This window comes from Hordeum vulgare, chromosome 5H, assembly GCF_904849725.1.
Source record: "Hordeum vulgare subsp. vulgare chromosome 5H, MorexV3_pseudomolecules_assembly, whole genome shotgun sequence".
Taxonomy (NCBI): Eukaryota; Viridiplantae; Streptophyta; class Magnoliopsida; order Poales; family Poaceae; genus Hordeum; species Hordeum vulgare.
Genome location: NC_058522.1, coordinates 226,502,246 through 226,517,565, shown reverse-complemented (window position 1 = coordinate 226,517,565; position 15,320 = coordinate 226,502,246).

Here is a 15,320-nt window from a genome sequence, read left to right as displayed (position 1 = left end):
CATATTTAGCTCACACCAGAAGTTGCAAAACCTTCTCTCATCCAAGGGCTTTGTGAAGATATGTGCTAGCTGATCATTAGTCTTCACATGGTCGATGATGATATTGCCCTTGAGGGCATGGTCTCGAAGAAAATGATGACGAATCTGGATGTGCTTGGTCTTGGAGTGTTGTACTGGGTTGTAGGAGATCTTGATTGCACTCTCACTGTCCCAGTAGAGGGGCACATTCTTCATGTTGATGCCATAGTCTCTCAGGGTTTTCTTCATCCATAGCAGTTGAGCACAACAAGATCCAGCAACAATGTATAAATCTTCACCAGTGGAGATTGATACACAGTTTTGCTTCTTTGAGGACCAGCAGACTAATGATCTTTCGAGGAAATGACATGTGCTTGACGTTGACTTGCGATCCATATAGTCACCAGCATAATCAGAATTAGAATATCCAACGAGGTGAATATTTGAGCCCTTGGGGTACCATAATCCTAGTGTTGGTGTGTGAGCTACATATCGAAGAATATGTTTCACACCCTTATGGTGTGATTCCTTCAGTTTTGCTTGAAAACGAGCAAAATGCCAACACTAAGTATAATATCTGGCCAAGATGCACATAGGTACAATAAAGAGCCAATCATAGAACGATAAACCTGTTGATCGAAATCTATACAATTTTTGTCACTGCAGAGGTGGCCGTTGGTAGGCATAGGAATCTTGAAGCCTTTGCATTCATGCATGCCGAATTTACTCATAACATCCTTGAGTAATTTCTCCTGAGATATGAAGATGCCATTGCATTGTTGATGAATTTGCACACCCAAGAAGAATTTCAGCTCCCTCATCATGGACATTAGATATTTTTCACCCATCGTGTAGGCAAATTCGTCACTACAATGTTTGTCAGTACAACCAAAATTAATGTCATCAACATATATTTGGCACACAAATAGTTCATTGTTAGAGGATTTTTGAAAATAGTAGGATCAAGTGAACCGGGTTTGAAGAATTTCTTCATGAGGAATTCCTTCAATGTATCATACCACGCCCGAGGGGCTTGCTTGAGGCCATAGAGTGACTTTTTGAGTCTGAAGACTTTGTTAGGGTGCTTCAGGTCTTCAAAACCCGGGGGCTGAGCAACATATACTTCTTCCTCAGGCTTACCATTGAGGAATGCACTTTTCACATCCATTTGATATAGAGTAATATTGTGATGGTTATCATAAGCAAGTAATATTCTAATAGCTTCAAGTCTAGCAACAGGTGCAAAAGTTTCATCAAAGTCAATTCCCTCAACTTTTGTGTAACCTTGGGCTACAAGTTGTGCCTTGTTCCTCGCAACCTGACCATCCTCATCTTGCTTGTGTCGGTAGATCCACTTGGTGCCGATTATATTGTGCTTGCAAGGATTTGGTCTTTTGACAAGTTCCCATACGTCCTTTAGCTTGAACTGAAGAAGTTCATCTTGCATGGCTTGAATCCACTCAGGTTCCATGAAGGCTTCAACAACTTTTGAGGGTCCTATGATAGACACAAACGAGGAATTCCCACAAAAGTTAACTAAATGTGAAGCTTTTGAACGAGTGAGAGGACCTGGCGCATTGATGTCATCGAGGAATTTGTCAAGTTCCACTTCATTTGCAATCCTCGGATGAGCCGGTTGAAGACTTTGGTTGGGCTGAAGCATTTAATCTGTATAATTTTCCTCAGGTGTACCTGCATTAATTTCCTCAGTGTTGGGGAAAACTTCTTCAACAAGGGGTTCTTCATCCGTATGAATGATATCTTCTGTTGCCTTGATCTTGATGGCTTCGTCAGGAGGCAATTTATCTGGCACAAGAGGTAGTTTCTCTCTTTGCGAGCCGTTAGTTTCATCGAACAACACATCTATAGTTTCAACAACCTTGTTGTGATAGGTGTTGAAGACTCTGTAGGTGTGCGAGTCCTTTCCGTAACCAAGCATAAAACCCTCATGTGCTTTAGGTGCAAACTTTGAGCTATGGTGAGGATCTCTAATCCAGCATCTTGCACCAAAGAGTTTGAAATAACTTACATTGGGTTTCTTGTTAGTGAGGAGTTTATATGTGGTTTTCTTGAGGAATTTTTGAAGATATACCCTGTTAATGATGTGGCAAGCAATGTTAATTGCTTCAGGCCAGAAGCAACGAGGAGTTTGATATTCTTCAAGCATAGTCCATGCCATTTCAACCAGAGTCCTATTCTTGTGTTCAACGATGCCATTCTGTTGAGGAGTATAAGGAGCAGACAATTCGTGAGTAGTACCAAGTTCATCAAGATAATCATCAAGACCAGCATTTTTGAATTATGTTCCATTATCATTCGTGATGTGTTTGATCTTGACGCCGAAGTTCGTCGAGTCCCTTGAGGAAAATTGTTTGAAGACTTCCTGCACTTCAATTTTGTACAGAATGATGTGCCCCCAAGTATAGCGAGAGTAGTCATCAACGATGATAAAACCATATAAAGATGCTACATTGGTTATAGTAGCATAATGAATAGGTCCAAACAAATCCATGTGAAGCAATTCAAACGGACGAGAAGTAGTCATGATAGTCTTCGAGGGGTGTTTGGATCTGGTTCTTTTTCCAGACTCACAAGCACCGTATAGACCGTCCTTGAAGAATTTGACGCACTCGATGCCAATGACATGCTTCCTCTTCGCCGGTGTGTGCAAATTCCACATGCTTGCATGACCAAGTCATCGATGACATAGCCATCCTTCTGAGGTTTTTGCTAGTAAGCATGTGGCTGGTTGATGACATGTGGAAAAATCAACAATATACAGATCTCCTCTCCTAAAGCCTTATAAGACTTTGGATTTTTCAATTTCCATGACTACACATCTATATTTTCCAAAGATGACAATCATGTCAGTATCACAAAGCATTGCAACTGACATGAGGTTAACCCCAAGGGATTCGACAAGCATGACTTTGTCCATGTGTCGGTCCTTGGAGATAGCCACTTTACCGAGTCCCAATACCTTGCTTTTACGTTTATCAGCGTAACTGATTTGCTTAAGTGGTGATGGAGTTAGTGGCATATTCTGCAACAAGCTTTTATCACTAGTCATGTGATTTGTGCAACCACTTTCAAAAACCCACTCTGTATTCTTGGGTTCGTTATCCTGTAGATTAATTAGTACAACTTACCATCTCATATGCTTGAGACTTGAAGAATATGATATCAATTTCATCAGATAAGAATTTCATCATAAATAGTAAATTTTAAGGACATGTCAAATGTTATCATTTCATCATTTTAGCTTGTGTCCAATCAAGCAATTTCCTTAGGTCTCCAGAAAATTCTTCACATGATGACTTTCATCTGGAGACCTGACCTGTAGAAGTGATTAGTTCGTTTTCTTCACCTCCCACATCTGAAGAGGTGGCAAAGAGTTCATCATCCTACGACCACCATATGAGAATGGCGGCATTGAAGCTAATGCACTTCTTTTCACAGTAGGGGGGTTAGAGTTCTCAAATGAATAGGCAGAGAAATTGTTTGAGGACTTATGAACATAATGATTTGAGGAATAACTCTCATATTCATGTCCCTTGTATTTTCCCTGCATATCAAAAGCATTAGTGCGAGTACGAGCATAATATTGACCATTTGAGGAATTTTATCCTCGTGAAGGCTTTTGTCCGCCTGAGGAATTTGATCTGGGGTTCTGGTTCTTCATACATGGTGTCATGAGGACATTTACCTGAAGGTTTTTGAGGCATCTTTTGGGGACCAAGATTTTCCTCAGGGGTGGTCCGTTCCTGCAGTTAGTTCCAACATATCGAGCAAATACTTCACCAGATTGATTTTTGAATAGTTTATAGTTGGAGTCAAATGACTCATTAGAGGAATATGACATTTCATATGCAAAGCTTGTTAGAGTGGATGGATCAATGGAAGGGCGTTTAGCAGCAACCCATGAGGTTTTGGGGTACTCCTCAGGTTTCCAATATGATCCATCATCATTCAATTTCCTCTCAAAGTCAATGCCCTCTTTCCTCGGGTTCCTGTTCACAATCTGCTTTTTGAGCACATCCCAAAGGGTTTGATGCCCTTTGAGACTTTTATATATGCCTGTCACATACATTTCCTTCAACCCTGCATTTTATCAGTAGCATTTGTGGTTTCCTCAAGTGAAGAATTGGATACCACAGGAACAATTGAAGAATTTCTAGCGATAGAAGCATTTGATGATTCTGGTGAAGAATTAGCATTTTCGCGGTCTATGCATTTCACACATGGTGGAATGAATTCAACTTGAGAGGTACTGATCAGTTGAGCAAGCAATGAATCATTTTCCATTCGAAGATCATCATGAGACATTCTTAACTTCTCAAGATCAAGGTTCCTTTGAAGAAATTCTAGATTGAAGATATGTTAAATCTTCAGTGAGAACTTGAGTACGATTCATTTCATCGTTCAACATATCATCGCTTCCGTCTAGAAGTTTCTGAGGCTTTTCAATGACCTTTATTTCTTAGTAGCAATGTTGGCAAGTTTATAGTAACTGGGTTTTTGATAAACATCGGGTTCGCAGTAACTACAATCACAGGATGAAGTACGATTTGGTACCTTTGAACCTTTTGCCATGAAGAAATAGGTTGGAACAAAGTCATTAGCATATTCATCGGTGCAGATAGCATTGACATATTCTTCAAGGTTGAAGATTGACTTGCTGACGAATGTGGTAGCCAGTGCAAGACTTGCCACACAAGACTCCGACTCCACTTCAAAACCTTCATCTTCATCACATTCCTCATATTTTTCTTCATAATCCATTTCCTTTCCAATGAGTAACCTTTATCATACCTATGGTAGACATAACTAAAGTGGTTTAACCAGAATCACACAGAACAAGGGAGTACCTTTCTCTGATACCAATTGAAAGTGCGTTATATCGACTAGAGGGGGGTGAATATGAGATTTTTATAATTTCATCACTGAGGAAATTCCTTGTGAGGAATGTCCTCAGTCATGAGCTGAGTGCAACGGAAGTTGTACATGATTAGGTGTGCAAAAATGTCTACAACAAAGTACTCGATGAGATTTCAGAGATTCAGTTTGCATAGTTCCCAAGTACAGAGTAAGTAGGTGAAGATTAACTCAAGTGAAGAATTTGAGGTTGAGGAAATTCAGAAAAAGTCTTCGCACAAATTCTTCAAACAGTATAGATGAATGTCTTCAACATACAATTTAGGAAATGAGAGAGTTGAAGAAATAGAACCCGTAGCTCGATGAAGACAGTTGTTGATGACCCAGTTCCAACTGCTATGACAGTTGTCCGTCTGGTTCGGAGCGGCTTGCTATTGAAACCAAAGGACACACAGTCCCGCGACACACAGTCCCTACCGTATTCTCCTTGAGCTAAGGACACACAGTCCTCGCCGAACACTCGTGGTAAGTCTTCAGGGTAGACTTCGAAACCCTCACAAACGCAGTCACTCGGCGATCCACAATTGACTACTGGATGCTCTAGACCATGACGCCTAACCGTCTGGTGGATAAATAGTCGTCAAAGGTAACAAGCGTCGGTTCCACATAGGAATAAATTCTTCAGTGATGATCAATCATTATTTTTTTGGTTTTTGGTTTGGGTGTTTGGGGTATTTCCTCACTTGATAATTGGGTTGCTCTAAATGACAAGTGTCAATTTCTCGCGGAGCAACCAGCCAACTAGTGGTTGTGGGGACTGCTATTTATAGTCTGGTAGCATCCCGACATGATATGACATAAATGCCCTTTAATAATATGACTGTTGGGTGGATAAGATCTGTCACAGGTGTCGCGTGGCGCGGCAACGGTTTGAACTTTCAATTGTGAAAGTCCTCATGTCTCTCATATTCCTCATTCTGAGGATTTGGTACATGTAGGTTTGGGTTGAGCATCATGAGGAAATTCGTTCCACTGTTTTGCCTCGACGCCCTTTAAAAGTACGGTGTTCCTATGACTCAAGTGTTAAGAAAATGAAACAAAAAGAGTAAATATTCAAGCTTCAAAGTCTTCAGAGTGTTTTGTTCAGGACACAACGAATTCCTCATCTTCAATATCTTCATGAGAAAAATCAATTTCTTCGTGATCAAAGTCTTCAAGGAATGACCAAAGTCTTCACCCGAAGACATACATTTTTAGGGGTCGATATTCATCGAATAACTCAAACTCCTCAGTGACTTATAGAGCCTGTGTATTCTCACAAACATATCAGTCTCTTAACCTATAAGTCTTCAAACCACAAAAATTACGAAGGGGCGGTAGATGCACTTACATCCAAAAAATACTTCAGATGATGACTTTCATCTGGAGACCTGACCTATAGAAGTGATTAATTAAATTTCTTCACCACCCACATCTGAAGGGGTGGTAAAGAGTTTATCATCCCGCAAGCACCATATGAAAATTGAGGCATTGAAGTTAATACACTTCGTTCCATAGTAGGGGGTTAGAGTACTCCAATGATTAGGCATAGAAATTCTTTGAGGACTTATGAACATAGTGATTTAAGGAATAATGCACATATTCATGTCCCTTGCACGTTCCTTGAATATCAGAAGCGTTAATGCGAGTACGAGCATAGTTTTGACCATATGAGGTATTTGTTCCTTGTGAAGACTTTGGTACACTTGAGAAATCTGATTTGGGGTTCCTGTTCTTCACTGATGGTGTCATGAGGACATTCACCTGAAGACTTTTGAAGCTGCTTTTGGGAACCCGGATTTTCCTCAAGGGTGGTCCATTCCTGCATTCCAACATATCTAGCAAATACTTCACCAGCCTGATTTTTGAACAGTTTATAGTTTGAGTCAAGTGACTCATCAGAGGAATATGACATTTCAAATGCAAAGCCTGTTAGAGTATATGGATCAACAGGAGGTCCTTTTGCAACAACCCATGAGGTTTTGGGATACTGCTTAGGTTTCTAGTATGACCCATCAACACTCAACTTATTCTCAAAGGCAATACCCTCTTTCCTAGGGTTTCTGTTCAAAGTCTGCTTTTCGAGCACATCGTAAAGACTTTGGTGCTCGTTTGGACTTCTGTATATGCCAGTCACATACAATTCCTTCAACCCTGCATTGTCTTCATTGACATTTATGGTTTCCTTAAGTGAGGAATTTATTGCCACAAATATAGTTGAAGAATTTTTAGCAATAGAAGCATTTGAAGCTTCAGGTGAAGAATTAGTAGATTCACGTTTGATGCATTTCAAAAACGGTGGAATGAATTCGAGAGGTACTAATCTATTGAGCAAGCAAAGAATCATTTTAAATTCAAAGATCATCATGAGAGATTCTTAGTTTCTAAAGATCTTTCTTTCCTTAAAGAAATTCATAAGAAAGCTTCACATGATTAGCCAAGAGTGTGCCATGATGTTCTTGAAGACTATCAAACCTAGACTGAAAACTTTGAACATCATAAGTGAGGGTTTGAGTCTGATTCATGTCCTCACTCAACAAGTTATCCCTTTTGTCTAGCAGTTTCTGAAGCTTTTCAATAGAGTTTTGTTGATTAGTGGCAATATTAGCATGTTTATTGTAACTGCGTTTTTGATAGTCATCAGGTTCACGGTCACTAGAGTTAGAAGAGGAAGTGTGGCTTGGTAACTTTGAACCTTTTACCATGAAGCAATAGGTGGGAGAAAAGTCGTCGTCACAATCATCAGTGTTGTTGACGTGGTAATTTTCTTCGAGGTCGAAGATGGAATTGTTCACGAATGTGGTAGAAAGGGATAGGCTTGCCACACCAGACTCTGACTCCACTTCTAAACCGTCATCTGCATCACATTCTTCATATTCTTCGTGAGAATCCATTTCTTTACCAATAAGTGTCTGACCTTTCTGAAGCTGGTCTTCTTGTGCGATGATGACTTTGAGGATGAGGACTTTGATGATTTCATATTTTTCTTCGAATCATCAGAATTCTCATACTTGTACTTCTTCTTCTTTGTTTCCTTCACCCAACGAGGACAGTCAACAATGTAGTGACCAGATTTATTGCATTTATGGCAGGTTATTTTCTTGTAATCCTTAGATGTAGATTCTGATTTTCTCCTATGTGTCCTTGAAAATTTTCCGAACTAGCCTCGCCTTGAGAACTTCTGAAATATCCTCACAAGCATAGCAAGTTCGTGACCAAGTTCTTCAAGATCTACAAGACTGCAATCAGAGTCTTCTTCTTCTGATGAGGAAACAACCTTTGCCTTAAGCGCACAAGGTCTTGAATAGCTTGGTCCATAAAGGTCTCCCTTCCGAGCTTGTTGGGATTCATGAGTATTTAGTCTCTCAAGTATATCAGCAGGATCAAGTAGCTTTTAGTCTCTTCATTGTTGAATCATCAGTAGCAGTGCATGAAATGAAGAATCAAGAGATTGTAGCAGTTTCTTCACCACTTCATGGTCAGTGATGTCTCTGGATCCAAGGGCCTGAAGCTCATTGGAGATGTTAGTGAGGTGATCGAAGGTTTATTGGCAGCTTTCATTATTAAGTCTCTTGAAGCGGTTGAAGAGATTGTGAATAACATCATTGCAGAGCCCAAAGCACTCACTCAACCATACTGACCTTTGCTCAGATGGCCACAGATGATATTCCTCGCTTGGGAGTCGGGTTGCTTGAATCTCTTCACATTAGCGGCTCTGATAGTTGAAGTGACAGAGGGAACACCATTTTCCACAACATTCTAGAGATCATTGTCAATTTCTTTAAGGTGCATGCGCATCTTGTTCTTCCAGTAGGGGAAGTCCTTTCCTTCAAAGGTGGGACAACCCACATTAACCTTGATCATACCTGCAGTCGACATAACTAAAACTCTAGGTGGTTAAACCAAAATCACACAGAACAAGGGAGTACCTTGCTTTGATACCAATTGAAAGTGTGTTATATCGACCAGAGGGGGTGAATAGGAGGTTTTTTAAAATTTGTCATTGAGGAAATTCCTAGTGAGGATAGTCCTCAGTCACAAATTGAGTTCAACGGAATAAGTACTCAAACAGACGTGCAAAAATAGCTACAACTTAATCATCAGAGTGAAATGAAATGTTCAGGTTGCACAAGTTTCTTGATCAGGATAAGTAGGTGATGAATAACTTAAGTGAAGATGAGGTGAGGAATTAGAGAAAGTCTTCATTCAAATTATTCAAACAGTAAAGATCAAAGTCGTCAACATACGATTCAGGAAATGAAAGGGTTGAGGAATTAGAACCCGTTGCTCGATGAACACAGTGATTTGATGACCTAGTTCAAACTGATGTGACCGTCGTACATCTCATTTCGAGCGGCTTGGTATTTAAACCAAAGGACACATAGTCTCAAGACACGCAGTCTCTATCGTAATCTCCTTGAGCCAAGGACACGCATCCTCGCCCAACACTCGTGGTAAGTCTTCAGGGTAGACTTCCAAACCTTCACAAACTTGGTCACCCGATGATCCACAATGTATTGTTGGATGTTGTAGGCCATGATGCCTAACCGTGTGGAGGATGCATGGTCCTCAAAGGTAACAAGCATCGGTTCCACACAGGAACAATCTCTTTCATGATGCTCAATCACTTTGGGTTTTGGGTTTTGGTTTGGGTGTTTAGGGTTTTTCCTCACTGATGATTTTATCTCAAAGTCTTCGAGGATTGGGTTGCTCTCAAATGACAAGTGTCAGTTTCTCTCGTGGAGCAGCCAACCAACTAGTGGTTATGGGTATGGCTATTTATAGTTAAGGAGCAATCCTGACATGAATTGACATTAATTCCCTAATGATATGACTGTTAGGTGGATAAAGTTGGGGACAGTTGGCGCGCAACACAACAACGGTCGGAACCTTTCAACTGTGATAGTCCTCATGTCACTCATGTTCCTCACAGGTAGGTGTTTCGCACTCGTGAATACCTATCTCCTCAATTAAATAAAATTCCTCAGAGACCAGAAGATCTTCGTCTTTGTCACTAAAGAATTTGACTAAGCTGTTGACGATTACCAAAGGCTTCATTACAAGGGTTTGAATGTGTAGGCTTTGAGATGAGCATAACTTGGAAACTTTTCCTTTAACAGTATGGTGTTTCTATGACACAAAATATATAAAATGAAACAATGAAAACAAAAGACTTCACGCTTCATAGTCTTCACATTGATATCTTCACGGACACACCAATTTCCTCACTTTCAAAGTCTCTAGAGGAAATAGCAAAGTCTTGAACCGAAGACATACATTTTTAGGGGTCGATATTCCTCAAATAACTCAAACTCCTCAGCGACTTATAGAGCATGTGTACACTCACAAACATATCAGGCTCTTAACCTATAAGTCTTCAATACACCAAAATCACTGAGGGGCACTAGATGCACTTACAATATTGTATGTTACTATCTTCATAGTGGGAGGTAATATAGAGATAGTGTAATAGGTGGTTGTATTTATTAGCTTGTAGACTAATTTTTCCTTGGGGAAGTGTTATGCGATAGTAACATTATCTAATACACTATGATCCCCAAGATTAGACACATCTCATTCAGTTTAGGTCTCCAATTTGAATTTGGGTGACTCTATTTCGATCGGGTTAGTACTTTCTTTAGAAGCTCTCATTTTATTCTTTTAGTTCACTATGCTCTCTAATTTTTGAACTCTTCCATTTGACTGAGGTATTCAATTTTGGATTTGGTTCACATTTTGACAAGGTCAAAGATTTTCTTAAAATCAACTGATAGCAAGCGAACTATAAAAACATAACAATCCGACGTACCTTGTCGCCATCTAGAAAAAGAAATACAAGCATGTGATATTATAGAATCAATTTAGTACATGGATTCATTAACGTAGACAATCTTCCCACATAAGTTTGAACTAATTAGTAGATAACTCAAAACCACACCACGAAAGATCCACCAAAACACTTCATTATTATGCAAAAAAATAGAACCACATCGGCATATGTGTCGCCACTCGTGACGGTGCTTGTGCAAAGGCTCATAACACAACTTGGTTGCTATGGCACTATCTTGGATCTTGGTGAGTTGGAGGCCTATGTTTCTATCCTCTGGCGAACGCTTCAATGATGATGGTGGCTGGATTCTTTTGCGATGGTGATGTAAATTTCCTTATGTGCTTTTTCTCCAAACTATGAATTATGTTTTATACCATTATGAATGAATATATGGTTCTTCTCAATACAAAAAACTCACCAAACCAAACCAAACTCCCTCGGTTCTAAAATATAAGGTGTATTGGTTTCTTTTAAAGATAACCAAGTTCGGAGGCAAAAATATCGACAACTACAACACCAAATAAATACAAAATGGAAATTCATTTCATGAAAAATCTAGTGAAATCGATTTGGTACTATGGATATTGATATATTTCTCTATAAATTTCATCGAATTTAAAGATGATTGACTTTTCAAGGACTAATCCACCTAATATTTTGAAATAGAAAGAGTAAAAAAATTAAGAAAAAACAAGGGTTGTGATATTAAACACACTTGTGGTGGGAGCAACATCCGGCCACACACCCATGACAGCACATTGGGTCATGTCACCGCATGCATGTACAAGTGACGAAACTGATGATTCCAGGAGAAATCTTCCATCCTTTCAGTTTTTAAAATGTTTTATCTGTTAAATAGGAAATCCAATTGAGAAACCTTTTCACTATTAAATCCGCCGCGATGAGATCTTCGGAATTAGATCTCATATTGGTATGTTTCGATGACTCTTTTTTGGGTTAAAAGTTGTCATGTATATTGTACATAAATTTTCATTCATGATTACACTCAACTTGTCATGATATAATTCAACTACTTTTTCTTCTCTATTAAAATTAAATTTTGACATGTTATAAAAAAGAATTAAGAAACTAAACTTGTCATGATGAATTACTAAAGTTTCTCATGATCCATGAAATAATTTTGACAATGTTCATAAGTAAAAAAGAATACGCCGTTGATTATCTTAAAAAGGCATGGTCAATGGCTCAAAGTTGCCATGAACCATAAAATAAATTTGTCATGGTGAATTACTTAAATTTCTCATTATACATGCACTAAAATTTGCCATGATTCATACAAAAAACATTTTCCATTTCAAAATATTATAATTTTGATGGTCAAAATACTCAAATTGTCATGATCTATAAAATCAATTTGTCATGATGAATTACTAAAATATACCAAAATCCATGAATTAAATTAGTCGTGATTAATTACCAAAATTTGCATGGTCAATTAATATAAATTAGCATGAAAAGTAGTTGTAATACAATGGTAGCTTTAAATTAGAAAAAAATCTTAGATGAAATATGTTGTGGTAACATTATTGTAAACACTATGACAACTTCAGTGTAAACATCATGGAAACTTTTGGCAAAAAAGAAAGATCAACGAAACATATCAATATAGGATCTTGTTTTGAAGATCTCATCTATAGCGACCAGACTTAAAACGAGTCAAGCCTGTGTGTATTTGTGCCATCTCTGGATCAGTATGCTCGCACTCACAATACATCAACATATATATCAAAGTGCAATCACATGTAATAGAAGTAAAAGTGATATATACCTCATGAGTCCCAGTGGAAACAGTCAAACGGGAATGAAGTCCCATCAACACCAACAACAGGTTGAATGTAGACCATAACCCTAAAATCTCAAGTCTTACTCATTTTAGAAATCCTGCAACATGATAACTTGCAGCCGTGTAGGTCAGTACATTGAATGTACTAGAAAGGACACAACAGAAACAGTCAATAAGTCTATTCTATATGCAATATGGTTGTGGTAGCTCTAAGTTCGAGTTTTTATTGCATAAAGGCCAGTTTTGTCCTAACTCAAAGTTAATCAGATTGCTTTCTACAAAGATGATGTCATTAATGAGATGTTTCCGCCAATCAAATTCTCATATCCCAAAGTTTTCATTAATCCCAAATTCAATTAATGTATCAAGTGTTGAGAATATCTACATAATCCAATTCCGGTCGCTCAAACTGTCCATAACTGGGGACATGGCTAATCGATCAGTTTGACACTCTGTAGAGGTTTGCGCACTTTTCCCATAAGACTCGGTCGCCTCCTTAGAAGTCCTCACACTTCGTGGTGTTTGAGAACAGAATGATCGAGACATAGTCTTTCCGAAGTACTCAACTATGCTATAGCTCATAATAGCTTGCGGCTGCACATGGAAGCTTCTATTCTTGAATGATCCATCAATCTCTTTCGGCCTAGGTAGCCTTCCGTAAAACAGGTTGATCACTCGTCAATCCCCTGGATCCCCTGGTAAAGCTGGGTGGTCACTGATCAATCCCAAGGATCCCCTCTTGAGTGTGAAGCACTCGGTGATCACTAGTCGCTCCCTAGGACCCCCTCTTGAGTCTGTATAACCGGGTGATCACTAGTCAATCCGAAAGATCCCTTCTTGAACTGGGTGATCACTAGTCAATCCCTAGGATCCCCTCTTCTTGCAGGCAGTCCACCTAGAGGTGTATTGAAATCTTGAAGTATTGTAGTCTTGAGGTTGACCCAGATATTATTATCACACTCACATATCAAATGAAACACTCATACCAATCCACATCTACTGAAGCATATTTGTGACTAACTTAACCATGATTCCAGGGGCTTGGTGACAAGGGTATGGGTTCCTACCTCATGATTCTACTCAAACTACCAGTCTCAATACGGGAGGGATTTGTTGGTTGATGTCACTAAATGCAATAAAACATAGTGTTAGAGCATATTTGTCCATATGTGGTTTTGGTAATTGATGACAATTCCTATAGACTAATGGTTGCCTTAAGTTATATTTATAGGGGTTGTCCATAGGCACTTCTTGAAGTCCATCTGTTGGGTTCAAAAAGTTTATATGATGACCAAGATGGTATTCAAGGTATTATCCAAAGTATGGTCATAGAGACACAAGGTTGATCAAGGTCTCAGACAAAGAGTAAATCAAGATGATCAATACACAAAGCGTACAAGATGTACCGAGAGGGATCAAGTGATCCCATGGTATGGTAAGCATTGTCCATTACGTGTTTGTGTACTAACCAATGGTCTTCGTGAGAGTTCTATGAGGGGTTAGGTGTGTCTCCATGGGCTTGCGTCTAGAGGAAGATCTCATACATCCCATGAAGGATGACGTCAAGTGGTGATCGTCATCAAGATTGCGGTGTGCAAGTTCAAGTGGATCAGCACGAATATATCATGCTTGAAGCGCTTGCCGTCCATTGTGGTGGCAATGGACTTGTGAAGATATGCTGAAGAGTGGCTCACCCATAGTGAGTACGGGGGACCAATCAACTAGTCTTCATCAAGCCAATGCAATCAAGAAAGGTGGTACATCTTGAGGAAGCCAAGATCATCATCATCTAGCTTAAGAGGACGAGGTGCAAGGTATAGGTTTGCCCTTGATAGGTTTTCTGTTTTAGGATAGATTGTCGTACTGTCAAGGGGGGCTCTCAAGTGAGTAGCTTGATCGTATCATTCGTTGAGATCTCAAACCATTTGCATCCTTGCATCATACTTCTTGGTTCTTGTTTGGTGTTCCTCTTTGTGAGTTCTAGAGCTTATGGTCATCTTCATGACAAGCTCGAGTTCATCGAAAACTGATTCCATATGCATCTTCTATGATGTTTTCGATGCTGGAGTTTTTGCCGATTCTTCATTCATAGAGGCCTCACATCTCTATATCATTGGCATTTTCATATCTCCATGGTCTTAAGATTTCTCTTGTCGTCCTGAATCCAACAAGCTTGGGTTTGCTCGATTCGGAGCTCGTATGCGAAAGTTATGGTTGTTTCAGTGGCGAGCGGTAGTACCCCTCTAGTCCTAACGGTAGTACCGCTGAACCTAGCGGTAGTACCTCTAGAGCTGGCGGTAGTACCGCTGGCCCTAGCGGTAGTACCGCTAGATCTGGCGGTAGTACCGTTGGCCAGTGGTAGTACCGCCCCTGGTCAGCGATAGTACCGCTCCAGGACTTTAGTACCGTCATCCTTGCGGATGTACTACGTCGGACTTTTTGCGAAGACTTTCTTGGCGGTGGTTGGCCTGGTAGTATCTTTGCGCTACCATGGGCTCAGCGGTAGTACCGCTACAGCGAGCGGTAGTACCGCTAGAGGGTTAGCGATAGTACCGCTGCACCGAGCGGTAGTACCGCTGGGCTCGTGCTGTATGTGGGGGTAACGGTCGGATTCCTTCCAGCACTATATAAAGGGGGTCTTCTTCCCCCTTGGTCTCATCTATCCGTTGAGCTCATGTTCTACCCCCGTTGTTGACCTTCTTAAAGCTTGCTAACTCTCAATCCCTCCAATGATTCTTGCTAGTTCTTGAGGGA